General features: G+C 38.7%; 1 protein-coding gene and 1 pseudogene across 3 annotated transcripts in view; both read left to right on the top strand.

Annotated features, from left to right (window-relative positions):
* Positions 1-19,522, top strand: part of FRMD5 (FERM domain containing 5) — a 399,821-nt gene that overhangs the window by 215,022 nt on the left and 165,277 nt on the right. The window lies entirely within an intron of this gene.
* On the top strand, positions 15,064-15,506 carry LOC130041176 (60S ribosomal protein L26-like; annotated as a pseudogene).

Raw genomic sequence — 19,522 nt, 5'->3', positions numbered from 1 at the left:
CCTCAAAAACTAGACAGAATTTATATTATTCTTACTTCAAGGAATCCAAAGACAACCTTCATTTATACTGCTGTGCAGAATTGTTCTTGCAGCCAAGGCAGGCGTGGTGTGCCCCATCTACCCCCGGTCAGACAGATGCCCAGAGCATTTCTCACAAAGGTCGTTGAGCGTGTGAGAATCCAACCAGGTGGCCAGAACTTCTGATTAGGACACTCAGTCAAAGGAACAACCCTCCTACACACTTCTCCTTCCCTCACTTTTTCTACTGGCCTCTTGTAAAAACCTTGTGAGAATGTGTTCACCATGTAAAAGAGCATTAAGGACTGGAGAGATGACACAGCAGGTAGGGCACTTGCCTTACATGCAGCCAACCCAGATTCAATCCCCAGCATCTCATATGGTTCCCTGAACAATGCCAGGAAAAATTCCTCAGGTATAGTCAGAAGTAACCCTTGGCCATCTGGAGCATTGCCAGATTTGGACCCCAAACCGAAAGGTAAATAAATAAAATAAAAAAGCATTGATATCCTCTCGCTACTTACTTAGGTGACTTTCCCTCCTGTCTGTCTCAGACGTTTTTTGTTCAGCATCCCTCGTCCAACTTGTTTTCCCACTTCTCTTAAGTGACTTCCAGTGTCAGCGTTGACAGAAGACCCCAGAATCATGCTCAGAGTTAAATCACACCAATCTTCCCTTCTCCCCCTTCACTTCTCATTCTTGAAAAATGAGTGGGATTTGTGGCAACTGCTGAACTTTGCTAATAGGCGAAGTAGCCTATGATTATAGTATTTCACTAGGAAGACTTAGAAGGTGACATGTATTGGGTATTCCCCATCATTGGGTTTTGTTTCTGAAAAGCTTGTGAATTAAGTATACAGGCAGGGAGCTGGAAATTGAACCAACATGATCAGTTTGCTTCAGTCAGCCTTTGTAGTCATATCAAGTATTCCCATAAAGTACTACTGAATTACATAATAAATCATGCCAGTAATATTTTTAGTTGTGTTGTATTCTGCTGCTCAAGAAGAAGTAAACATAAAAATAAATTATACAGACTGAAGAGATAATTCCAGAGGTAAGACACTCGCCCTGCATGTGGATGTGTTGACACAAACACCACCAGGATCACTCCTCAGAGCCAAGATAGTCTCTGAGCACCACTGGGTATGGCCAAAAAACACAAATAAAATAAACAGAGGGCAGAATGAGGTGGTTTTATGATTCTGATTTTCCTTGTCTCCCCAGATATAGGATTTTGTTGTGCAAATTACAGCACCAACTTTCCCTATCCCCTCCCCAGTCCAAGAAAAATTAATGTCATTTAAAAATTTTAGTATTTATTATTGTTTTACAATACTATAGAATTTTAAGGGTTTAACTTTTGAAAATGGAATGTGCATACCACTCAGTTTATCAAAACTTATTTGAAGAATTCTATTAAAGTGCGGACGAGATACTCTGGTAGCTTGGCGGGCTCTCCGAGAGGGGCAGACGAATCAAACCTGGGTTGGCCACATCGGCCACGTGCAAAGCAAACGCCCTACCCGCTGTGCTTGCCCGCACTGCAAAGTCTGGCAAGCTACCTGTGATGTACTCGATATGCCAAACAGAGTAACAAGTCTCGCAATGGAGACATTACTGGGCCTGCTTGAGCAAATTGATGAACAACGGGAGACCAGTGCTACAGTGCTACAGTGCTATTAAAGTGAGTACAACAACCATATTAGCATTTTCCTTTTGTTTCCTAAGTCAGATGGCTGAGATCAGGCAGAGTAGTCATCTGCTGATTCATTTATTTCAAGAAACACTGGAGTGGAGGCTAGACTACAAGAATGAGTAAGAGATCCTTCAAGAATTTATAACTCCATTTTCATTCATTTATTCATCCAATACTTACTGATCATGGTCTTCATTTTTTATCCTGCAGAAAGTTCAAGGGTATGCATCATATCACTTGAGTTTTTTAAAATTAGGGTGTTCACATGTCCCCACCCAAATCTACTGAATCAGACTATTCAGGCATCTCTTCTATTTTACAACTTCACAAGATATTCTGATACAAAGTGATGGTTTTGAAAAGTTTCATTTATTGTGGGGATGACAGTGTTTCAGTCAACACACATCACAACCTTGGTCCCACATAGCTTTGTACGTTATTTGCCCTAGCATCTCTGTCACTCTCTGTGATCATCTGTTTGCTTAGAATTTTAACCTGCAAATTTGGCAGCTTCAGCACTGAGGCTGTCTTGGGGCAGGCATGATCATTGCCGCTGAATGCCAGAGTCAGTGTATTGGTTCACAAATCATCCATCCTGGTTCTGTAACACTCAGTGCTTTCTGACTGCAAGATCAAAATCCTACACAGCTGTTTGTTTTTTGCTTGAGGCAAAAGGATGCAAAAATGTTATCTAAAGGGCTCTGAAACAAGCAACCAAATATAAGTTAAAATATGATGGCAGGAGCCATTTCATAAAGGTTACATTCTGGTTTTAGGAGTGAAGTGGGAATTAGTTGTCCTGGTGCCAAAAAGAAACTGGCATTATCTGCTTAATATAGCCTACCCTAGTTCCTCTCTTGTAGCCTTCCCAAAAAGTAGTTTCTCATTTATAATTTATTCATTTAAAAATATTTATTGAATACCTACAATATACATATTGATAATAGGTATATAGGTATTGCTATACCTACTATATAGGTAGGTATTGATAATAAGTATTTAGGTATTGCTATAGAAGCATAATGTTACCATTTCAGATATAGTAATGAACAAGATAGAAGTGATCCAGTTAATTTATTTGAGCCTTTTTAGAAAAGCTGCACCACCGTTATTTTGCCAGTATCTTAAAATGACTGTCTTCCTGAACACACTCATTAGCAAAGGAAACAAATGACCTAAATATCCAATCTCGTTTAAAGCTTAAACTGAAGCCATTATTTAAACAGTGCTTTAAGTTGGTATCTTAAAAAATAGATCTGATTCAATGCAGTCCTGTAAGGATACCCATGACATTTTTCAAAGAAATAGATCAAACACTCCTGAAATTTATATGGAACAACAAACCCCATGAATAGCTAAAACAATCCTTGGGAAAAAAGAAGACTGGAGACATCACCTTTCTCAACTTCAAACTGTACTATAGAGTGGTAGTAATAAAAACAGCATGGTATTTGAATAAAGACAGACCCGCAGATCAATGAAATAGAGTTGAATATCCTGACATTGACTCTCAAATATATGATCATCTAATCATTGATAAAGGAGCAAGAAATATGAAGGAGAGCAAGGAAAGCCTCTTCAACAAGTGGTACTGTGAAAACTGGACAGCTGCATGCAAAAAAATGAACTCAGACCTCTTTCAAATACTAGGCACAAAAGTCACCAAAGTGGATTAAAGACCTCAGTATCAGACCTGAATTCATAAGGTTTATGGAGGGAAATTTTGCCAGAACCCTCCATGACATTGAAGCCAAAGATATCTTCAAGATGAAACACCACTGACCAGACAACTGGAAGCAAAGATTAACAAATGAGACTACATTAAACTAAGAAGCTTCTGCACCTCAAAAGAAATAGTGACCAAAATACAAAGGCAACCCATAGATTGGAATTGCAAACCAGAGTTATCACAATAATTTAGGAATATAATTATGTCTTAAGAAGCAGCATTCGCCCAGTACCCTTCTGATAAGGGGTTAATATCCAAAATATATTAGGTACTGGTAGAATTTTACAAGAAAAAAATATCCCACCCCATCAAAACAAGAAAAAAAATCCAATTCCGTCAGAAAATGGGGAAAAGAAATGAACAGAAACTTCCTCAAAAAAGAAATACAAATGGCCAAAAGACACATAAAAAATGCTCTAATGAAAAAATCAGATAATGCTCATCATAGAGGTGCAAATCAAAACAGCAATGAGATATCATCTTACACCACAGAGACTGGCACACATCAAAAAGAACAAGAGCAATCAATGCTGGTATGGATGTGGGGAGAGAGACTTTCCTTCATTGTTGTTGACCAAATGCTGATTGGTCCAACCTTTCTAGAGAACAAAATGGACACTCCTCAAAAAGCTAAAAAATTGAGCTTTCATAAGACCCAATAATACTTGTATCACTTCACTTGTATCACTTGTCGCCCTGTTGTTCGTCAGTTTGCTCAAATGGGTGCCAGTAACATCTCCATTCATCCCAGTCCTGAGATTTTAGCAGTCTCTCCTTAATCGTCCTTCCCAACAATACTACTGGAAATATACCCCAGGGCCCCCAAAATACACTACAGAAATGCCATCAGCACTTTTATGTTTATTGCAGCACCATTCACAATAGCCAGAATTTGGGAACAATCCATGTGCCTGAGAACAGACAACTGGATAAAGAGTACATCTGTAAAATGGAATACTATGCAGCAGTTAGGAAAACTGAAGTCATTAAATTCACTTATAAATGGATGAGTATGGAGAATATCATGCTGAGTGAAATGAGTCAGAAAGAGAGGGACAGACATGGAATGGTTGCACTCATCTGTGGGATGTAAATAGACATAATATGAGACTAGTACCCAAAGACAGTAGTAACAAGGGCCAGGAGTTTTGATCTATGGTTTGAAGCCTGCTTCAAATGCTTGGGGGGAAAGCAAGGGATAGAGAGGGGGTCACTACTACAAAGATAGTTAGAAATGATCACTTTAGATAAGAATTGTATGCTGTCTTTTGCAGGCCATAGCACCCAAAAGGAGAGAAAGAACAAAAGGAAATGCCCTGCCACAGAGGCAGGGTGGAATGTGCGAGATGAGGAGGGTAGGAGGGATACTGGGATTAGTGGAGGGGGAGAATGGGCACTGGTGGAGGGATGGGCACTTGATCGTTGTACAATGGAAACCCAAGCACAAAAATTTGTAAGTCTACAACTGTACCTCATGGTGTTTCACTAACAAAAAAAAATTGTATACTGAATGTAGGTAAAGGAACAAACATGATAACCCCTCAGTATCTGTATGGCAAACAATAATTCCCAAAAGGTAGAAGGAGAGAGAGAGAAACAGGGATAGGGAGGGGGAGAGGGAGAGAGAGATGGAGAGATTGTGGGAGAGAGAAAAAGAGAGGGGAGAGAGAGGGAGAAAGAAGAAGAAAAGTGTTTGACATAGGGGTTTGGTGGAGATGATGGAAGGGAAACTAAGGTTATTGGTGGTGGGAAATGTACACTTGTAGAGGGGTGGGTGTTGGAACATTGTATGACTGAAAGTCAGTCATGAACAGCTCTGTAATGATATATCTCAAGGTGACTCAAGGAAGAAGGGAAGGAGGGAGGAATCAAAAAAGGGAGGGTGAAAGGAAGGAAAAGAAGGAAGAAAGGCCCCTTATCCCTCCTGAGTGCTGCTTGCTCTGCTGGCAACTATGGCTGAAATCTTGTGACTCTCAAGCTTGTTTGATAAGAACCCAGTAGCACCAGGACTCTCCTGTAGGTTGTACATGGCCAGGTACATGGCTCTGCTGCATCTGCATCTGCATCCACTTCACCTCCTTGTCATTTATTAGTGCCTATGCCTTAAGATAATTACGTGAGCTTATAACGCCTCAAGCTCCAGCTCTCCTCCAGTAGCCCTGCTGCACTGCTCTTACTATTATCTTCCCTGTGGTGTAGTTGTGGCCACCTCAAAAAAATCTTGAGCCTATAGTACTGTTGTAGAGACACAGGAAAGGCATTAACCTTTTGCAGGTAAACACTGGGTTGTAATCTTGGGATCCTGATCCACAGTTTGTAGTCAACTTTTGTCTGGATGCAAGTGAGTTAGCTCGGGTTTCAACAAGCACTAAAGATTTTTCGTGTTATTTTTCATTCTATTGCATTTTCAGAATTTGCAAACATGTAAGACTCAATGGTGAATACACCTGCTGTTTATTTACTTGTGCTAGAGACAAACAAAAGAACTGGTAGACAATGAGAAAAGAACTGTTGCTCCCACAGCTCAGTTTAGCAACATCTTATGCCTACATAATAATCACCACAAGAGACAAATTTGGGGGAAAGTAGAAAAAAATAGTATTTTTTCCATTAGAGTCTCAGGATGCTGCAAAATTTGTTGCTCTTGGAATTCCACCTCCCCTTCCTATCCCTTCCACCTCCCTACCCCACATACACACAGCTCTGGTTCATTTCTGGCTTTGTAGATAGACTTGCCCATCTTTTTTGTTTTAAAAAAAAGTATGTCACCATGCTCAAATCTAGAATTTTCCAAGAAAATAGTAACAGTCCTAGCATCGAGGATCCTCCCAGGGTGGGAAAAGCATGCTAAAACCAAACATGATTGTTACCCATTGCCTCTTTTGCAAACCACAACACCCAATAAGAGAAATAGAACAAAAGGGAATGCCTTGCCACAGAGGCAGGGTGGGATGGGGGGATGAGGGGTGAGAGGGATACTGGGATCCGTGGTGGTGGGAAATGGGCACTGGTGGAGGGATGGGTATTTGATCATTGTATAATTGAAACCCAAGCACAAAAATTTGTAAGTCTACAACTGTACCTCATGATGTCTCACTAGTAAAAATTTTTTTAAAAAAGACACTTTGGAGTATTAGACTGAATTTATAACAGGGTCTTTTTTTTTTTCAGGGTCTTTTAACAGATTTTTCCCCAGTCAGTTCTCAAATAAATTCTAAACATATAAGAAAATAATTATGTAAAGTCTAATAAATTTAATAGTAATTGACCATGCTTTGAAAAAAAGTAGCTAGAATATAAGAAATACAGTAATTGAATATAGGAAATACTATAACCCAGTGCTATTTTGTTTTTTTCTTATTTTATTATTATTTCCCTCTGTTTTTTGAATCACTGTGAGATATAGGTACAGAGTTGTTCCTGATTGGATTTCAGTCATCCAATGATGACTGAAATTTGTGGGAACTGTGGGAACACCCATCCCTTCACCAACAATGGCCTGTCTCCCACCTTTCAGCACTCAGTTCTTCTTCTTCCTCAGAGTGATTATTTCCAACTATCATTTTCTTAGTGATCTCTTCTCTGTCCTGAGTCTGATCCTATTTTAAACTATAGAATAAGTATGACAGAAGTAGATAGTTAAGTGGAGCACATTTTGTTCCATACAAAATATACTGAGTAAAATTTGTTCCACTAAAAAAATATGTATATAGGCTTACATATATAGGCCTGGGCCTATCTAAACAAAAGCAGTTGGAAAAAAGAGCTCTTTTTCTGGGTCAGATTTCAGAACTGAACCTGTTAAAGAAAAAAATCATACCTTGCTAATCCCCAAAAGGCAGGATGGAACAGTCCCAAACTTGATTCTGCAGAGCAGCTGGCTGACCCGTCACTCACTGGTCTTAAGACCAATTTATTCCTCTGGGCCTGCACCAGGATGCTAGAACAAGTATTCTGTCTCCGATTCTCCTGACAATTTTTCCCTAGTTTCTCCTTCCACTTAATCCTCTGTACCAAGTTTTACTCCAAAGCCAATAATGTTCTGTATATATTTATAAATTTATAAATCTATTCAAAATACAAATGAGTTGTGAATTACTTTTAGTACATAGAGTACTCTTACTTAATACAGCGTTTCTCCCCTCTTTCAGACTATGACCGCTTCTAACCTTGTTTATTCTCTATGCTTCCTGTCCCAGCGAACCAGGTTCTGTTTCAGTACTGCAGTCACCTGAGCACTGCTGGGAGTAACCCCCAAATACAGAGCTGGGAATAGCCCAAGAATACCATCAGGTGTGGCCCCATAACTAGGGAGGGCAAAAAAAGAGAAGAAAAAATAAGGAAACTACGAGGGTGCTGGAGATATGACTACATGTCTAGCATATATAAAACCCAAGGCCCAAGTTCTTCCTAGCACTTTGTAACTGTGTATTTCATAGTGATTCAATTAAAAAATTAAATAAATTCAAAAAATAAATTTAAGAAAAGACATAAACTGGAAAGAAGAAATGGATAATAGGCAAAAACACACGAAATGATACTCAACCTCTTAATAATTAAGAAAATATAAAATGAAAGCAAGAAAACACAATTTTACACCCTTATTGATAGCAAAAATTTAAATGCCTGGCATCTAATGTTGGTAGGTAAGCGTGCTTCCACAATGTAGGGTACAAGAGCAATTGATATTCTACTCTAGAGGGCAATTTGTGATGCCAAGATTATCATGGCCTGTGACCCAGCAATTCCACATTTAGACGTTTACCCTAGGGAAATTTTTGCAGGAGGCATGTTCAGTTTAAATAAATTGTGTAATTTTCAGACAGTTTAAAATCATAGGGAGTTACAGCAGATGATCTGCCAGACATCTGTTATTTTTCTATAATTTTCTCTATGATTGAAATATTTAATAACTTCAAACAAATTAAGAGATAAAACAAAACCTAGATTCCAGACTTAAATGCTTACTGAATTAAACATTTAAGTATGCAATGGTATTAGCAGTCACAAAGTTTGATTACTTACTTATTGCTAAATGCATATATAATTCATATTTGTTTTCTCTTTTCCTGCAGCAATCCTGCAAGACAGATATTAGAAGGTCAACTAGTACTGAAATAGTCTTTTTTTTCTCCTTGATATCATGTTGATTTTTATAAATCTACTATTTATTCTACTTTTAAGTGTTGAAAGCATTAAGGCTCCATAATTTACTGTCCGCTAATAACTAATTTTTCAAGTTTACTTTAATATTAGTTAGAATACAAAACTCAAATACTATAAAGTTATGTTCTCAAAGATTTTCATATTTTTAATTTCCCTTATAATTTTATTTTTTCATTTTTGGTGAATCAGCTGCTTTTCAGGAAAGTGTTCAACTTACTTTAAAAGTTCTTTGAGGGGGGCCAGAGTAATGGTACAGCAGGTAGGGCACTTGTGTTGCACTCACCCAAACTGGTTCAATCCCTGGTACCCCAAATGGTCTCCTGACACCACCAGGAGTGATCCCTGAGGTCAGAGCCATGAGTCAGCCCCGAGCACTGGCAAATGTGGCCCACCCCACTCCCCCAATTTAAAAACAAATTTTAAAGTTTATGTAAGAGACTGGGGGTAGCTCCAAAGGTCTAGAAACTCAAGTTCAATCCCTAGCACTGCATGGTTTCCTGAGTTTGCCACAGGAGGAAACTTAGGCCAGGAGAAACATCAACCAGAAACACCTCAAACTCTACCAGCTGTGGCTCCCCCACAAAAAAAAATGATAAAAAAATTCACTTTGCTTAGACTGGGGCACATGCTATGCATGCAGAAACCCCAGGTTAGATCCTCAGAACCACATGGTCCCTGAGCACTGCCAAAGTGACCCCTGGGAACCATGCTGGGAGTACTCTAAGCACGGCCAGGTATGGTCCTCAGAGAAGTCACTTTGGAACTTTGTTTTCTCACTCAATAGTGCTTGGGGTCTGCACTCAGTAGTACTTGGAGGGCTATGCGGAACTAGGGATAAAACTCAGGACCTTGCACGTACAAGGTATACGCCCTACTATGTGAGCCACATCTCTGGCTCCCACACTACAGTTTTTACTGTTGTTGTCATCATTATTGTTTGTACCTTCTCGTGGACTGCTCTCAGCAAAACTGGAATAACCAGGTTAGATGACCCAAAGGAGGATGCAGAACCTCCTTAGGCCATATAGTGCCAGAGAACACCAGGGTCACCCCAGCAGTGCTCAGGGGGAACACTGTGGTTAGTTTGTATTTTAGAATCATGATTTACAATCGTGTTAATTTTCATATTTCAGGAATACAATGTTGCTGCATCAGACCTATCACCAGAATACCAACATCCTTTCACCACTAAGCCCCCATCATTCCCCAGTACACACACTCTTAGGAAACTTTTCTGTAGAGACTCTTGTGGCCTATTATCATTGGCCACCATATATTCCCTGGTTTCTTTTTATGAGGGAGGGCACCCCTCAAACAGTGCTCTAGAGGTTCCGGAGTTGGTGGAGGCTAGCAATTTGCAATCAACTGGACAGGCCATTCAGTGCAAAATTCTGTGTTGCCATGCTGCTTACCTGGACCACCCCAGTAGTTTTGGGGACCTTCAAGGTCTACATTCTGTGGTGTTCATGTAGTGCTGGAGGTTGAACTAGAGGGTGCCTTAATCCCCATACTACCTCTCTGGTCTCAAACCTTACTGTTTCTTTACATTCCACATCTGAAGAACATTTGGTGTTGTTTTTTTCCTTGATGTAACTTGGATGGAATTGGAGCATGGTATCCTCCAGTCTCATCCAAGTTGCAACAAACTGCATGATTTTATCTTCTAGCTGAGTGGTTAGCCTTTGTGCTTGTAGATCCCAGTCTCTTCATCTGTTCTTGGGCTACCAGATCTATTATGAATAGTGCTGTGATGAACACATAGGAATCTGCTGCCTGGATGTTAAAAATCTGTATGTTAAGAGTAAATTTAAGGGAGAACTTATTTCTAAAAAATAAATCATTTTGTCCTCTGGATAAGCAAGTGTCTTTCGGCGAATGCCTCTGTGGTACTCAACCTCTTAGAGATGCTGGAATCCCAGATGGTTTCATTTCCTGTGTGATCCTGAGCCCAGCTCAAACCCCTCCCTGAGAAAGACAGGTGAGTTCTTGGCTTGAGCCAGTCTGTTTGGTTCACAAAATCTGCCGAAAGGTGGTGTGCTAAAACGGCATCTTTCTCTCAAGGAGACAGTTTCCTTCACAGAGTTCAGGGTGCTCCACAGTGGTTTACTTATTTCCACCTCCTTGTCAGGACAAAGCTGCTTTCCGTCCAGAGCCCTTGACATTTTTATTATCACCTCTTAGCCTTTGTGAATGTCATCTTCACTGAGTAAAATGTTCTCAACATCACGGCTTAGGACTCTTGGTCAGGCTGCCTTGTAAAACCTCAATTGCAGGGATGGAGAGAGAATACCGTGGGTAGGCACTTGCCTTGCATGTGGCTGACCTCACTGACCACACTGAGCTTCTCCAGGTGTGATCCCTGACCTCAAGCCAGGAGTAAGTCCTGAGAGCCGCCAAGTGTGGACCAAACAAACAACATAAGACAACAATCCTCAATTACAGTAGATCCTATGCTGTACTCCAGAAGAAGGGAGGTGTAAGGGGAAATTTCAAGGAAATAAATCCCACTTTGGGTCTGTTGTGTGTCTATTTAGAAGGTAGGGACATCCTTCAGAGACTTTTGGTCTTAATCTAGGGGTGCACATAATGGGTGGGGCCCAGAGATGATGTCTTGTGTGCCTAACCCCACAACATACCTCCCTAGCTACATAACTAGAAGGTAAATGGCTCAAAACCCTGGCCCACCTGTTACCAATCTTGCCAAAAGTTGTTCTATCCCTTTTATTCAAACTCACTGTCTTCATAAAACTCTAAAATGATTTTTTTATCTCATTATGACCATTCTATTACAAACAAAACACAATATGAACTGTACACTTTAAATGATTAAAATGACAAGTTTTGTGTTATGTATATATTAACACAATAAAACGAAGCAGAAAATAATGAAATGTTCTGATGCTTAAATCATTTTGTTTGAGTAATCAGAAGTTTGTAGCTGCTCTCTGATAGGCATTTGCTTATCCAGAGGACAGAATGCCTCTATGGTATGCAGCCTCTTAGAGGCTTTGGGGTTCCTGCTGGTTTCATTTCCTGTGTGACCTTGAGCCCAGCTCAAACCCCTCCTTGAGAAAGAAAGTTTAGTTCTTGGTTTGAGCCACCCTATTTAGCTCACAAAATCTGCTAATTTTTTGGAACCATTGTAAGCTGTCTTTTTAAAAATCATTCAAGCCTCAGAACATTTCTTTATTTTCTCCTCTGTTTTATCATGTTAACATAACATTTATCAGTCTATTTAAAGTGCACAGTTCAGTGAATAACGTACATTCATATTGTGTACACCCATCACCATTATCAGTCTTCAAAATCTTACTGTCATTTCAAAGGAAAACTCTGTTTCCATTAAACAATAACTCATCTCCCATCCTCCTGCCTGTGATAATAACCACTATTTGACTTCCCATTTCCATGAATTTGTCTACTACAGATACATGATATAAAGAGAATCATACAGTATTTATCCTTTTATGTCTTAGCATAATGTTTTAAAAGGTTACTCCATGCTGTGATATATGTCCTAGTTTCATTAATGTTTAAGACTGAATAATATATTGTTATATTTTACACTATATTTGAGGAGGTTGGCCACAACTGGCAGTACTCAGGACACCATATGTGATGGTGGGGATGAAACAGGCTAGGTCATGTGCAGAACAATGCTTTACTCCTGTACTAGCTCTCTGGACCCTGATATATCCATGTTTTGTTTATCCAATCCTCTGTACATCGACCTTCAGGTCGTTTCCACCTTTTAACCATTTTGAATAAACATTGGTGTTCAAATACTATTCAAGCTCTTGCTTTTAACTCTATTGAATATATACTTAGAAGTGGAATTGCTGGATAATAAAGTAATTATATTTCATTTTTGAGGGACCAACATACAGTTTTCCAGTACATAAACTATTTACATTCCCACTGACAGTATATGACAATTTCTGTTTCTTCACAGTCTCATCACATTGATATTTTCTGGATGTTTTTAATGATGGCCATCCTGGTGGGTACAAAATAGTATCTCTTGTCATTTCCATTTGCATTTCCCTAATCATTAGTAATGGTGAATATTTTTTCATGTGCTTTGTATAGATTCTTTGGGAAAATATTTGACTTTTATGTTCTTATAGTTTTGAGTTGTGGTAGTTTTTCATGTATTCTGACTATTAATCTCTTTATCAGATGATTTGCAATTTTATTTTTGGTGCTAGAGATTAAACCCAGGGCTTCACACATGCAAGGCGCGTACTCTACTGCTGAGTCACACCTATGACTCAATTTGCAAGTATTTTCTATGAGTTGCCTTCTGCGAACTGGTAAGGGTACAGAAATTATTAAAAATTATATAAACCTAAAATTAAGTTGTATTTAAAAATAGTGTAATGAATACTAAAGCCTCGTCCTTTATAATTATCTGTACTCTTGAGTTATGTATGGCTTTTGTCTCTAAATAGTAGAAAGCACTATGTAATGGTAAATAGCAGATCCTTAAATAGCTATTTTCTTTTATGTCTTTTGTTTAAACATTGATAAAGGGAAATAGAAAGGAATCTCAGTTGATGTTAAAGGAAATGACATTATTTGAGGATCTGGTTTTGTTATACATTAAGTTCTTGTTGAATCTCATTGACAGATTCTTGGAAACTGTGAGTTTAAACCAAAGGATATATAAGGAAAACTAGGAATGATGCCTCAGCACAGAGCCAGAACACTAATCATTTCATTCAAAATGAGGATGATATTCAAGGACCTGCTATATATCCTCTCACTTAAAGTCAGTACCTATTCATGACATTGAAGACTTCACTGCTTTACTGGGCCTTTCTTTCTCCAGTCTGTGTTAAATGTTTCACACTAGCAGCATAATATTGGTTGTGGATAAGCTCTCACAGCACCAAAATCAGCAAGCACTATAACTTAGTATTTGATGTATTAGTCCTATTGATTGTCCAAACTTGAGAAAAATTATTTAAAAAATTAATACACAGAGGCTATTACATTGTAAGAAAGTATTTTCCCAATATGTAAAATCATTAATTTAGTTAGGAAGTCATTCATAATAATGAGAAATAAAGTTCTAACATCTAATTTTATTTCACCTTTGTCTTTTTCATTAAAGGAAAATATTCATACATTCAAGAAAAATCAACCTCAGCAAGCCTGATATTAAATATTTTAAAACATACCACTGATTGTATAATATATATATATATAGTAGAAGAATAATATCCATGCCAGGGTCAACAGGGGTTAAGAGGACTAGTTAATGGTTGGAATTAACCAAAAGTGTGTGGTGGGCTAAGGGTAGGTGAGATAGAGAAGAGACCAGTATGAGAATAATAGCTGGGAATGATCTTGCTGAACAAGATCTGAATGTTAAAAGTAGGTAAACGGATATTCTTTTTTATTTTTATTTTTTTTTCTTTTTGGGTCACACCCGGCAATGCTCAGGGGTTACTCCTGGCTCATGCACTCAGGAATCACACCTGGTGGTGGTCAGGGGACCATATGGGATGCTGAGAATCAAACCTATATTGGCCATGTTGGCTGTGTGCAAGGCAAACGCCCTACCCGCTGTGCTATCGCCCCAGCCCTGATTTTTTATTTTTTAATGAATCACCTTGAGGTACAGTTACAGACTTATAACTTTCGTGTTAATGTTTCAGTCATACAATGATTGAGTACCCATCCCCCACCAGTGCCCATTCTCCACCACCAATGTTCCCAGCATTCCTTCCACCACCACCTCCCATCCCCTCTCCCCTCACACACACCCTACATGCTGCACTATTTTTCTGGTCCAGATTATATCTTCTTAATATGTTTAAAAGACTTCTTAAAAAACTCAGATGAAATAAAGATTTTTGTATACATCATTTTCTTCTACAGAAAGTTTTCAACAGAAAAAAGTATCAAGAGAAAACTTGTTTGTTTTGGTTCACATGTGACCATTCTTGGACTACTCCCGATACAATAATCAGAGGCTTCACCTGGCCATGCTTGGGGGACCATGGGGTGCTGGGCATTGACCTAGGGCTCCTACATGCAAAATATGTATGTGTGGCAGCCCTTGAGCCATCTCCCACTTCCCTGCAGAAAATACTCACTTAACTATTTGGCCTTTTCTTTTTGGATTTGGAAGCCTGGTTTAGTGCTAGGTATTACAGGAAATACAAGAGAAATATGCACCTTGACAGTGCCAGACAGTACTATTATAGGGGTAAAGGTGCTTTTGGAGCATGCAGTCAATTGTAGTTCACTTCCCACCCAGCACCATGTGGTTTCCCAAGCATAGAACTGAGAGTAGCCCTGAGCTCCTCAAACCCCCAAAATGTATGAATATGTACATGTATATTATATGAAAGAGACTATTTATAATCTGTTTACAATTATAACTATTATTTCACATTTTGAAATTAGAAATTAGAAAAAAGCTTCTGTGGCCATCACTGAAATGGTAACTGCCAAAGTGGAGTTCAGTCCTTTTGTGAGTTCTGACCAGAGCAAGAACTGTAAAAGGCATTTCAATGCACCTTCTCACATTCATAGAAAGATTATGTCTTTCCCTCTTTCCAAAGAGCTGAGATAGTACAATGTGTGATCCATGTCTAACCAGAAGGACAGTGGGGTGTAGGTCATGAGAGGCCACTACATTGGTCAGCAAATTGGCAAAATAGTCTAGGTTTACAGGAAGAAATGTCATCTACATTGAACAAGTCCAGTGAGAGAAAGCAAATGGCATAATTGTCTATGTGGGTGTTCACCCCCATGAGGTGGTTATCACTAGACTAAAACTGGACAAAGATCACAAAAAGATCCTTGAACACAAAGCCAGGTCTCACAAAGTAGGAAAGGAAGGACAAGTAGAAGGAAGAAACACTTGAGAAGACTCAGTAATAAAGTTATCTTATATACAACTTGATTAAAAACTGTAAAATGAAAAAAGAAAATAGAAAAGGTAAATGTTTGATATTAGACACTTTAATGTTTGTCCATCCTCATGCCCCTTAATAGGGTACCAAGAACATTTCAACTAGCTTTTCTGATTATACAAACCCTTCTAATACCTTAAAATTACCATCAGTTTTCTTTTGCAGGGCATATTTTTTTTGTGGCATTATATAATCAGTACTTACAGTGTATTGCTCACCATACTAACAAGTCAGGCTGGAGCGATAGCACAGCAGGTAGGGCATTTGCCTTGCACACAGCCAACATGGCCGACCAGAGTTCGATTCCTCTGCCCCTCTCAGAGAGCCCGACAAGCTACCAAGAATATCTCACCCACACGGCAAAGCCTGGCAAGCTACCCATGACGTATTCAATATGCCAAACACAGTAACAAGTCTCACAATGTTTCTGGGCCTGCTCGAGCAAATTGATGAACAATGGGAGAACAGTGACAGTGATTAACAAGTCAATTATAGGATTAATAAACTTCTATGAAATACAACTATTCAGGAAAAATACAAATATAAATACATTAGAACCCTATCAGCAATCAGCTCTCTCTCTCTATTCTTTTAAACCATCTGTTGTAATCCATAAGATATTATTTCCCTTTAATAAACTGTATGCATTAAGACCAAAACTGGTGTACAGGCTTGGGGCTTATATCACAAAAACTTTACTGAACCATACAAGAAAAAAGGAAAGGAGAAGAATAGACTGCAGATACCAGAGATGCCTCTTTCCACTTTGTGTTGCCCCATGGAGTCAGGATAGAAAGCTTAGAGGTTTAGTCACTAACCTGTGTAAATGGACGTGGCATTAAACAGGTGCATTGTTTGAGAAATCAGTGGCAGGATTTTTTTTAATGATCATCCTCCTAAGACATATTCTTTTCAAGACTACATATGCGTAGACCCCTATCAGATGTTCTTGCCAAAGATGAATGACCCACATGTCTGATATTAATCAAAATGTTCCTCATCAGTTAATGTAGGCTTAATTTTAGAGTGCAACACACTTTATTGAAGGAATTGATCCTTCCCTCTTTTTAATTAAGTCTCATTGAGATATGGAACAGACTTATGTTCACTACCTAACTGATCCTTTGAGACAAAATGATACTTAATATATTCCATGTATGTTATTTTTATAAGTAGTACCTTTTGAAGTTTATTTATGTTTAGCTGAAAAGTCAATCCCTTGATTTAAATAATATTAAATATGTTTATAGCTTAGAACAAATATTTCAAATAGTTATTTTAACTAAAATTCTGTCTAATCTATTTTCAGGTAAAGTATTGATTGAATTTCTAACATAAATACTCTTTTTTTTCTTTTTGGGTCACAACTGGCAATGTACAGGGGTTACTCCTGGCTCTTCACTCAGGAATTACTCCTGGCGGTGCTCAGGGGACCATATGGGATGCTGGGGATTGAACCCGGGTCAGTCGCATGCAAGGCAAACGCCCTATCTGCTGTGCTATTGCTCTAGCCCCTCTAACATAAATACCCTTACGTACAAAAACTGGTAATGAGGTTTGTAGACTGTAGCAGGATTAGAAAACCATGTTTAACTACCCACAGACTTCATCCTATTATATCCACAACTTGCCCCAAGTCAACACAGCACACAGTACATGTGCAGACTCAGGTATAGCATGAGCTTCATATACAGTCATAGAAAATAGTCGGAAACTATGGACTGAACATGTTTGCCACTCATTGCCTCTTTTGCAGACCACAACACCCAAAAGGAGAGAGAGAACACAAGGGATTGCCCTGCCACAGAGGCGGGGGAGTGGGGGGATGGGGTGGGGGGGATATTATCCATGGTGGTGGAAAACGGGCACTGGTGGAGGGATGGGTATCTGATCATTGTATAATCGAAACCCAAGCACAAAAAAATTGTAAATCTACAACTGTACCTCATGGTGTTTCACTAATAAAAAAAATTTATGAATAGGGCTGGAATGATAGTAGAGTGGGTAGAGCACTTGCCTTGCATGCTGACAACCTAGATTCAGTCCCCAGCTCTCCATATACCCTGAGCACTGCTAGAAATAAGTCCTGAGCACAGAGCCGGGAATAAATCCTGAACATCACCAGCTGTGGCCAAAACCTGAAAATATATGAATCTATACTAGAGAAACTAATCTCTCATTGGGAACCTTCTTAGGCTCTACAGAGTTTGTTTGTTTGTTTTGCTTTTTTAGAATCTTGTCTTACTTTACTGGCTTAAGCAGCCTCCCTAAGAAATTTGAAAAAATGACAGAAGAAAGAGCCAAAGGGTTAAAGTCACCAGGGTTTTCACAATGTTAGAAGGAAAGTCTGAGTCTTTATGAGATCACACATCCCTTTTAAGATTATTACAGAAAATGGATCTAAGACTAGTCATCTTTGGGATGATGTCAATATTAAGAATGTTATCAGAATGTTTCCTTCCTCCCAACAAGTAATTTATTTTCTATAAAAATGTAGTAGTTAGTTTTAAGGTATGTAAAACTTTGTTAAATCCAATGGTTTAGTGAAATGCATGTTCATAAAATTCAAGTTAAAATTGCGTTATACCTTATGAAATGGCATACATAATGCCCAAAAAGGAAAGAAAGAAAGAGAGGGTAGGAGAAAGAGAGAAGGATGAAAACTGCCTACCATAAAGGCAGGCTGCGGGGAGGGAGGAGGGAGGGAAATCAGGGACACTGATGGTGGGAAATGTGCACTGCTGAAGGGAGGGGTGGTGGAACATTGTATCACTGAAACACAATCATGAACAACTTTGTAACTGTGTATCTCAAGATGATTTGATAAAAATAAATAAATAATTTTTTTATTAAAAAAAGAAAATAGTCAGAAAGGCCTTAGCAGCTTTCAAAATACTGTCATATTCATAAACCCATTTGGTCCTATCTACTGTGAAATAGATAGAGCAGATACTATTGTCATTCCTTGTTTTCCAAGGTCACCAAGTTATCAATGATGGTGCTATACTAGTATGCTTATAGCTTTAAAGTCTTGAAATCTTTAGGGCATGTGAACTCTCTAGGCACCACGCTACCTCTATTACCAATTTCAGGGCATAATTATTCTCCTCTAAACTAAGGACTGATAGTTTCTTAATAAAATGTTTTGGTGACCTGACATTTCTGCAAAGTGTTACTCTATTGGTCTAAATGTTCTCAGTTGTTTTAGTGATTTTTAGTGGTTTTCCAATCTCAAACGAGATGTACCACATTTTCTTACTGCCCTGAGTTTACAGATGTATTTAATGAGATTGCACTATAGAGCATAAGAACTGGGGCTTCATTAGCATAGCTGGTTTTGAAGCAAAAAATAGCAGTGTTTCTCCGGGTGCTATGACCTGGTAGGAAACAAGGTTAGTCTTTGCTATTAGGGACTCAGTAAACAGGGAATTGTTCCACATTTGGTCACTCCTTATTCCTGAATGCTATTTTCTAATATTAATGTCCATATAAATCAATCTTTCATTTACTTAAAATAATTAGCATACCGTAAAGTGGAAAGTGAGTACTCTTATCCTTGAATACTAAGCAAAGGCAAAACATTCTTAAGGACACAATCCTTCAGTATGACATAACCCTTTTCATGTAACAACCATTCACCACCCCCTTCCCCTGCCTCCAGTAACCCTTTGTCCTGGCAAACCATGAAAGGAAGCATGTAAATTTAGGAGCTCTTCCCCAATTTGTGTCTAAAAAGAATTGCTGTAATTTATGTACCAAGGGTTCAAGTGACATTTGTCATTTGGCTAGACAGAGACATTTCTGAAATTAAAAAGAATGACCTTACTTCACTTAGTGAAATGAGATGTAGTCTTTAATGGAACATATTTTGAATAGCTGTTCTTAGGGCACTGCTGTCAAAAAAATGTATTTTATATTCTTTCTTACCATCAAATATACCCTTAGTCTCGGCAAGATGTCCTTGGCTTTACAGAGAACCTC

The sequence above is a fragment of the Sorex fumeus genome, unplaced genomic scaffold, assembly GCF_029834395.1.
Source record: "Sorex fumeus unplaced genomic scaffold, SorFum_2.1 ptg000098l, whole genome shotgun sequence".
NCBI lineage: Eukaryota > Metazoa > Chordata > Mammalia > Eulipotyphla > Soricidae > Sorex > Sorex fumeus.
The sequence above is the reverse complement of the archived record's forward strand: the minus strand, read 5'-3'. Positions and strand labels throughout refer to the sequence as shown.